This window comes from Bacillus rossius, chromosome 2 (assembly GCF_032445375.1).
Source record: "Bacillus rossius redtenbacheri isolate Brsri chromosome 2, Brsri_v3, whole genome shotgun sequence".
Lineage (NCBI taxonomy): Eukaryota > Metazoa > Arthropoda > Insecta > Phasmatodea > Bacillidae > Bacillus > Bacillus rossius.
Window position 1 is genome coordinate 112,569,330 of NC_086331.1, and position 9,546 is coordinate 112,578,875.

The 9,546-nt window shown below is 37.3% G+C and overlaps 1 long non-coding RNA gene across 1 annotated transcript; it reads left to right on the forward strand.

Annotated features, from left to right (window-relative positions):
* Positions 1 to 7,993, forward strand: LOC134529628 (uncharacterized). The gene is made up of 2 exons (XR_010074642.1): positions 1 to 2,514; positions 4,754 to 7,993. It is a non-coding gene; the product is annotated as an uncharacterized LOC134529628 (long non-coding RNA).
* Positions 7,994 to 9,546: the final 1,553 nt, after the last annotated feature.

Sequence of the window (9,546 nt, forward strand, 5' to 3'; positions counted from 1 at the left end):
CGCCATCTTGGATAAGCCATATTTAAATCGAGCGCCCCACTCATTATGATGAAATTTTCATGACCGCCATATTTAATTTTTCTGTTCCACTGGGGCCGCCATCTTGGATGCCGTCGACTCTGTTTCTGTTGTTTGTTCCTAGATAGCGCCAGCAACGCTCTTGATTTTTTTTTGTTCTTCTGGAGGCCGCCTTCTTGGATACCGTTGACTTTGTGTCTGCTGTTTGTTCCTAGAGAGTGCCAGTGTCGCTCTTTACTTTATTTTTTTTTTTTCTGGAGGCCACCATCTTAGATACCATTGACATTGTTTCTGCTGTTTGTTCATAGAGAGCACCCGCGTCGCTCTGATATCACATAAGGTCGATGTTCCATTACCTACCATAGCTATTATGGTCCTTATCGACATATTAAATTTAATTTTTTTAACAAAATACATTGGAAGCGCTGTGATTCGAACCATTGCAGCTCTGATCTCTAGGTTGGAAAACATTTGCCTTTAACCGCACAGCCATCGAGATATTTACCAGACTGAGAATAAAACAAGGTATATTGTCGCGGGTTGAAATTTTGCAGGGTTGTTGAAATCAAATTTAGGGACTTTACTGACGGGACTCTGGGCTGGCTGCTCTGTTCACTCGTCAGCGCAAGTGGCGTGACCATGTAATTGGGGCACGGGGCCGGCGCGGCGCGCTGCGGGCTTGCAGAATTTTGTTTGTTTGTTTGGCCGCGCGCTGGCGCAGCCACGGGCCGCAGTTACTGGGGCGCGCTGTCGTAACAAGCCGCGCGGTGTGGCCTGCACATCGGGGTAGAGGGGGGGTAGTCTTCCCAGATGTTCTAGTTAGTTGTTTAGTAAATTTGACTTCAATAACGAGCTTTTGTTATGGTAGGCGCGGCAGGGCGCGCGAATTTAAGCGCAAGTGATTGGTGACTCGGGGCTCACTCAGGCGGAGGCTATGCGTCTCACCTGTGGTCACGAGTTGTTAGTTCGTTCGTGATGTAGGAATTCAAGCTTTCGGGCGGAAGCTATGGTCGACGCCAGAGGCCACGAGTCGTTTAATTTAAGTTAGGTCATAATGTAGTCGTCAAGCTTTCGGGCGGAGGCTATGGCCCTCGTCAGGGGTCACGCGTCATAGTTTTTAAAATGTAATGTTCGTTCGGGATTTCAAGGGCAGGAGAGGCCCCTACGTTATTTTTTTTAAAGTAATCGATCAAGAAAGGCTTTTCGGAAAATGTGAGTATGGACTTATCTTTGTTTTAATTTTAAGTATTAATTATGATTTGAGGTATTCGGAAGGACTAGGGAAGTGTTTAGTGAAGTTCTCTCATTCTCTCTCTTGTAAGGTCGTTCAATCGTTAAGGAAGTAAAGAGATTATTGTTTTAAATTGTAATCCCGCTATTTAAATGTTCTTTAAAATGATGTTGAGTATTTGACTTTAAGAATAAAATAATTTTAATTAAGTATTATGTTATTTTGCAAAATCTCCTTAGTTCAGCTCTCACCAGACATCCTGTACGGGATGACGAACCTATGATCCTAGGTACAGTAAAGTATTTTATGAAGTTAAGACTAGTTGATGCCAAGCGAGTTGTTTCTATGTAAAGAGCTACGATGCTCGCCCCCCCTCTGAAGGTGGATCGTGACAGAAATGGCGGTGGCACCGGCTAGGAACACGTGACAGAAATGGTGGAGGCGCCGGGTAAGTTCTATTTCTGGAGAGAGAGAGAGGTAGATTTTTATGTTTATTATTAAGTTAGTTTCAGCTTCTGATAGCAGGTTATTAAGAGTTTAATTGAGGAGAGGATTACGGAATTTAATCTAAGTGGAGGAAGTCTTTGAGATTTTTTTTTGACGTAACAGATGTTTATTTGAGTATACTTGTAAGGATAAAGTTTATAGTGATAAGTTGTTTTAAGTCGTTGAGTTTATCAGGGATTTTTACGTGAGGAGAATACGTTATAATTTAAATGATTAATAGAGATAATGCAAGTGGTTTAATTTAATTGAAATTAATTTTAAGATTGTAGGTTAAGAGAGTTAAAATTTAAAATAAAGTTTTTTTCGTAAATAGGAATTATTTTCAAGTGAAGTTTGTTTTGCTGTCGTGCGCGTAGGAGACGAGACGTACGAATTAAATCAGTCGAGGGAAGGATAAACGTTAGAAAGGAATTAAAGAGAAAACGAGAGTTTATGTAAAAGAGAGTTATAGAATTTATAGTGATGTTTTGTTTTAATTAGAAAAATGTTGAGAGTTGTTTCAGAACGACACGTCAGTGGACGTGGCAGAGTGAACACGTGACGGGGAGGTGCTGAGACCTAGCGGAGAACGGAGGAACCGCAAGCGAGGGTTGGCGCACCTGATGGAATTCGGTGACGTCACGGGCTCATACGGAGACGTGGACAGGCCGTGACCTTGTTTTGATCAGCTGTACGGTAACTTAGCGATAAGAAAATAGACTATTGGTTAAATAAATTTAAATTTAAGTGTGTTTTAGGAGAAGAGGAACTTTCAGTATGTAAGTAATTTAATTTAAGAAGTGTATGATGTATAGGCTAGAAGTGTTTCGTTGTAAGTTGTTTATGTTTTTGTTAGTTAAATTCTACCTCGGTTTTAAAAATATTTTTTTGGGATTTGTAAACAGTAATAAGGAGGTACACTATAAAATCAATAAGCATTGATAAAAGTGGAAGGATAGTTTTTGTGTGTAGAGGGAATTTACTCCAAGGGAACAGAGAGACAAAATTAATGTTTTCTTTAGGGCGAGGGACCCTAAGGTGAGGTGTTGTGTCCCTGGGAAGAAAGGGAATTGTAGCGCAGACCATAGGAGATGGGCTGACTACGTGAATTAAGGGTTAGGAGAATCCTGAGAGTTGTGAGTAGTTTGGGGCAGGAGTTCCCCATGGTAGTACCGAAGTGGCTATCCTGTATGGGATAGGGTACCATTTCAATGAAGTTTGTTGGTGGGGTTAGAGCCCCCTGTGTAGTGGGCCTATAGCAGATAGGCACTACAGTGAAATTTTTGGTTATTTTGTGAGGTAAATTCCCTGGAGGTTAAGTAAGATTGGATTCAGTTAGGAAGGAGGGAAATGAGAAACATTGCTGTAGAGAGTTAGTGTACTTGCCTAATGTGAAATTGAATTTTACTAAATTAATTTAGGAGAAAGTTTTGTTCGGTAAATAAATAATAATGGAAGATAGCTAGATAATTAATTAATTTTTTTTGAGTAAGGTGTTTTAAGTAATGAAATAAAATAAGGTGAAGTAATTTGAATAATTGGGGAGGAGTTTCTTTAAGAGTTTAGATAATTGTTTTTGAATTTATTGAGATATTCAGCCAGTGAAGTTTGAGTGTGAGAGATACAGTGAGATTTTAAGGAAATCGGTTGTTTATTAATTAGGACAAATGAGATTTTATGATTAAGAGTCAGTAAGCATAGTTAAAATTTACGACATGATATTTGTTGACAGTTTACAGTTATTAAGGAGAAAACAGAGTAATCTATTTATTTTTATTTTAATGGTTTGAAGATAAGATTATGAATTTTTTTTGGAAGTTTCTTTGGCATGTTGGAATAATTTTTTTTGATTTTTAGAATTTACAGAGAAAATTTAATTGATTTACATTAGTTTGGAAGTATGGAGGTTTAGTGTTCGATTAGCCCTAACTTGATGGTCGGATCCCAAAAGAATGCCGTAAAACCGATAGCCAATTGAGAGGAATGCGGTAGGCGCTTGTGTAGAGAGGGGTTGTGGGAAAACTCCTTGGGACTGATGGCAGATCAGGGGCCCTAAATAGTGTGTGATGCTGTAAAACCAGTGCAGAGAAAGCCTGGTATGCTTAAATTTTTGGGCACAGGTTAGGTAAACCTGGGGTTCCATGGGATTTAGTCATGTTAGCTGCTGTGGGACATTGAGATTTCCAGGCTCCATAGTAAAGTCAATGTAAATTTTTGTTTTCTTAAAATAATAAATTTGTTTTTAATTTATTTGAGATATTTGATTTGGAACAGTGAATACAGACCCCGAGGAATAAGAGTTGTCATGCTGTGAGAGGAGAAGGTGGTAGGCCTAAAAGGGTACAGGCACCACAGAGGTTATTTGTATTGCATAATTTAAATATAAGGAAACTTGAGAATTTGAAATTTTGTTGTTGGTTTGTACACCCATAAGAAGAGTATAGGCAGAATTTTTATTGTTATGAGATGTCTAATTTAATTGAAAAGAAGAAAGTTTAAAGATGCAAGGTAACATTATTATTGTAATAATTGAAAGAGATTAAGAGGTAGAGAGAAATAGGCAGTTTTTGTTTGTAAGTACTAAAGTTTACATATAGAAATTTAGTAACTAAGAATGAATAATAAGTTAAGTCTAGTGTAAAAGTTTTTTTTAAGTTTGTTAAGTTAAGAGTCACAAGTAAATTTTTTTTTAGAGAGAATGTCTTTGATAGGAAGTATTAGAAACTTATGGGAATTTTAGGGTAACATAAATAATGTAGGTAATGAATAATAAATAGATGGTAGGTCTTAAGTTAGGATTAACATTTGAAGCAGAATTTAATTAAGAAGAAGGAAAATAAATAGGCCTAATGAAAAGAACAAAAAAGGATTTTATGGTAAAGCATTTTTTTTAAGTAATAAACAATGAATAATAATGTTGTTTCAGGGTAATGTGTACTAATAATACAATTTTTTTTTAGGACCAAAGAACAGGAATTATGTAATTTAAATTAACATGTATTTTTGAAACTGTTACAGATTCCTTAAGATGAGCTGAGCAGCAGTCCAGTTTACAAGATGACAAGAGTTCGAGAGACAAGATACAAGATCACTGAAACAAGAGCCAAGACTGAAGATTCAAGAGAAGAGAAAGCTGGCAGCCATGGACTTACAAGTGGAGATTAATAAGGTCATGTAAAGTTTTATTTTTTTTTATGGAAGACAGTAACTGGAGTTTTTTTTGTTATAAACATTATTTACAGAACTTTTTAGGTTATAGTAATGTAATGGAACTAGTGAGTTGTGGTAGCTGTCAAAAAGAACTAATACCTTAAGTTTAATTTTTAAAGTTAATTTTCTTAATTTACAGAGGGATTAGTAGTTTTTTTTAAACCTTATTTAGGTTGGAATTTAAATACAATAGCTTATTATAAATGTGTACGAACAGTTCAAGTTCACCGTACTGATAGGTAGGTCAGATGATCTTATTGATTTTGATGATTTGTTGTTTTGAGTTGATTTTTAAGTGTTGTGAATTAGACAATGAAATAGTTCTGAAAACTTAAATTATTTCAAGCTAAGAAATAGTAAAGTTAATTGTAACTCGAAGGACACCAGAATTTAATTTTTTTTTTTGAATTAGTAATGTTTGAAAATTTTATACTTTACAAGAAAGGTTATAAACAAACAGATCGGATGGAACAAGGATGCAGTAAATCACAATTTCATTTAGAATTATTGATTTGCTTTTGAGGTTATGAAGGAAAAGTAGCTATAATTTAAAAATTTGAATAAAAATGGTTTTTTTTTAATTTGTTTGAAATAGAAAGTTTAAAAGTTAATTAGTCATGATCTAGGTGGGTGATGGGGTGGGAATTGGCCACTCTTTTTCCCTATAACCTCCCTAACATGGCCTTCTATTACAACTAACAGAAATAAAGAAGAAGAAAAATGAAGAATTATTAGTTAGAATGTTTTTTTCATGAAGATACCTGATGAACTTTTTTTTATTGTTGGGAAGAATAGTAGCAAGATTAATCAGATGTTTTACTCCGAAGAAGAAGAAGAAGATAAAGCAGTTTTATGACTCGACAAGCCAGAGATTGGTGTTTCCCCTCTGCGCTTCTATTGACTACGTTGTTTACTCTCATGGGATAGCTGGTTCGGCACCATGGAGAGAGATTGGTGGGCATTGTGGTTGCCCCCAGAAGAAAAGAAGAGTAGAAGAGGTTATGGGTGGGTCATGTGAACTGACCTTCAACCCAGTTACTTCGTGGGGACTATTTGCTGTATAGAGAAGATCAAGACTCAAGAGTTAGGGAAAATCATTGGAGGTCATGTTTCCCTTCCTTAAGTTTTTCCTATCAAATTATTTGCCTGATTAGATTATGCTAAGGGTGGGATACTTTATGTTAGCAGTTGAATTAATTAATTTTATTTTTTTGTGTGTTTGCATCCTTGCCCATCGATTGCAGTTTAGTAGTTAGTTTTGTATTTGTCAGGCGTGATGGTAATGCCTGTTGATGATGTTTCAGAATTGTAATCTGTTCGTGATGAGGATGGCACAACTCCGAAGCAGATGTGGGGAGAAGTTGTGAGCTGCCCTGGAAGCCAGTCCAGTAGCTGTTGGAGTTGAGTGGTGTTTGCTGATGGCCAGCCCAGGGAGCTACTCTTCTCGACAACACTGACTTCGAGGAGTTGCACCAACCTTCACGAGATAAGAGTTTAATTAATTGAAACACTGTAAGGACACTTAATTTTTTTTTGAAGAACGAAAGAAGTATGGTAATAAACGGAAACTGAAAAAAAAAAATAATAATTATCAAGAATTTGCACATTGTTTAACGAATACTGAGAAACTAAGAACAGTAATTTAATTTGTAAAGAGAGCTTCACTAACAGAACAATTTTTTTAGAATTGAGAACTCGAGCCTCTGAAGGTTCCTGTGAGAACAAACCAGATAAAAGTTTTACATTTAATTTTATGAATACTTGTTGTTTTAAAATAAATCTTATGCAGAATCTAGATGTATGTTCAGACAGCAAGGAACTAAGAAAATTATTATTTTTGTGAAATGAGGAATTTATAGTTATGGTTTAATGGAAAAAGACAATTTGTAATTTTGAGGTAGCTCGATGGGGCTCGAGCTCTGTGAGGGGAGGGTTATGTCGCGGGTTGAAATTTTGCAGGGTTGTTGAAATCAAATTTAGGGACTTTACTGACGGGACTCTGGGCTGGCTGCTCTGTTCACTCGTCAGCGCAAGTGGCGTGACCATGTAATTGGGGCACGGGGCCGGCGCGGCGCGCTGCGGGCTTGCAGAATTTTGTTTGTTTGTTTGGCCGCGCGCTGGCGCAGCCACGGGCCGCAGTTACTGGGGCGCGCTGTCGTAACAAGCCGCGCGGTGTGGCCTGCACATCGGGGTAGAGGGGGGGTAGTCTTCCCAGATGTTCTAGTTAGTTGTTTAGTAAATTTGACTTCAATAACGAGCTTTTGTTATGGTAGGCGCGGCAGGGCGCGCGAATTTAAGCGCAAGTGATTGGTGACTCGGGGCTCACTCAGGCGGAGGCTATGCGTCTCACCTGTGGTCACGAGTTGTTAGTTCGTTCGTGATGTAGGAATTCAAGCTTTCGGGCGGAAGCTATGGTCGACGCCAGAGGCCACGAGTCGTTTAATTTAAGTTAGGTCATAATGTAGTCGTCAAGCTTTCGGGCGGAGGCTATGGCCCTCGTCAGGGGTCACGCGTCATAGTTTTTAAAATGTAATGTTCGTTCGGGATTTCAAGGGCAGGAGAGGCCCCTACGTTATTTTTTTTAAAGTAATCGATCAAGAAAGGCTTTTCGGAAAATGTGAGTATGGACTTATCTTTGTTTTAATTTTAAGTATTAATTATGATTTGAGGTATTCGGAAGGACTAGGGAAGTGTTTAGTGAAGTTCTCTCATTCTCTCTCTTGTAAGGTCGTTCAATCGTTAAGGAAGTAAAGAGATTATTGTTTTAAATTGTAATCCCGCTATTTAAATGTTCTTTAAAATGATGTTGAGTATTTGACTTTAAGAATAAAATAATTTTAATTAAGTATTATGTTATTTTGCAAAATCTCCTTAGTTCAGCTCTCACCAGACATCCTGTACGGGATGACGAACCTATGATCCTAGGTACAGTAAAGTATTTTATGAAGTTAAGACTAGTTGATGCCAAGCGAGTTGTTTCTATGTAAAGAGCTACGATGCTCGCCCCCCCTCTGAAGGTGGATCGTGACAGAAATGGCGGTGGCACCGGCTAGGAACACGTGACAATATAAAACAGACAGACAGAACCACCATCATGTATTAAGACGTAACTGTTGCAATTATCGTTACGGTCACTATCTTAAATATCCGTAATTTGTATGTTAGAAAATCGGGGAAAAATTTAAAAATCATTAAAAAGTTATTCAATCGAATTAAATAAAAAAATCTTAAAAAACACCGTTGCACTTTAAGTTACGGTCACCATCATTAATATCCGTAATTTTAATGCTAGAGATTCGAGAAAAATTCCAAAATTCATCAAAAAATTACTCATTAGTATACTGATTAATTAGTTCGATTCCTGTCCATGGTTCGAAACTGGTAAGAGCAAAAAAAAAAAAACAGATGCTTCCTCCACAGAAGCCACCTACAGACTGGTCTACCGCTACCAATAGCAAGGTATATATCGTCAGCTGGTATGACGATATGTCCGCCATCTTGTATTCATCTGCAGGAGACCACCATCTTGTTTTCGTCTGCTAGAGTGTGCTGATACCATGTTAGTATAATATTCTGTTCACCATAACTATGTCCTCAACTGTTGGCATTGAACTTTGACCTTGACCTTGACATTTGACCTTGACCTTAAAATTTGACTTTAACCTTGACTACCATCATGTATCCGCCAATTTGCGTTCAGTACATGCTACCAGGAGCTACCACCTGCTAGAGGTCATTGCCACCATCTTGTTTTCGTCTGCTGGAGGACACCATCTTGTGTGTGTACTCGTCTTATAGAGTACATTACCATCAGACTTGTCTAAGTTTTACCCGCTAGAGTGCACTAATCATTTATTATTTCTGAATTGCCTGACATTTTGAAATTTGGGCGCCATCTTGGAATCGTGTAATTATTTAGCTAGAAATTCGGGAAAAAATTCCAAAATTCATCAAAAAATTCACTCATTAAAGTAATGATTGATTATAACAATTCCTGTTCTTGGTTCGATTCTTGGATGATGCAAAAAAAATAATTTTATGTAAAAAATTATAATTATAATGAATTATTATCAAAGTCCTAAAAGAGTCATAAAATCATCTATTACCACAATCTTTTAAACCATTACGACCGCCATTTTAGATATTGGTATTTATTGACTTATTAGTTCGGGAAAAATTCCAAAATTCACCGAAATAATCACACAATATTTTACATATTGAATCGAAACTTGCTTCGATCTATGGACGAAGATGAAAATTAATTTAATTTAAATACCAGAAATGTGTCAGGTTCGAAAAATAAAACACCGCAAGTTCTTTTACAAACATAATATTTATTGCATAATTTCTATCCTACTACAGGATCACTTGCGAAAGCCAGCAATCTTATAAACATTTAGCCCTGCATAGAAGTGAAAAGACTAATTCTTAGCTCCAACAGCTCCAAATGCTCCAAATGCTCCAACAGCTCCAACTGCTCCAAATGCTCCAAATGCTCCAAATGCTACAAAGGCTCCAAATGCTCCAAATGCTCCAACAGCTCTAACAGTTCCAAATGCTCCAAAGGCTCCGAATGCTCCAAATGCTCCAAAGGCTCCAAC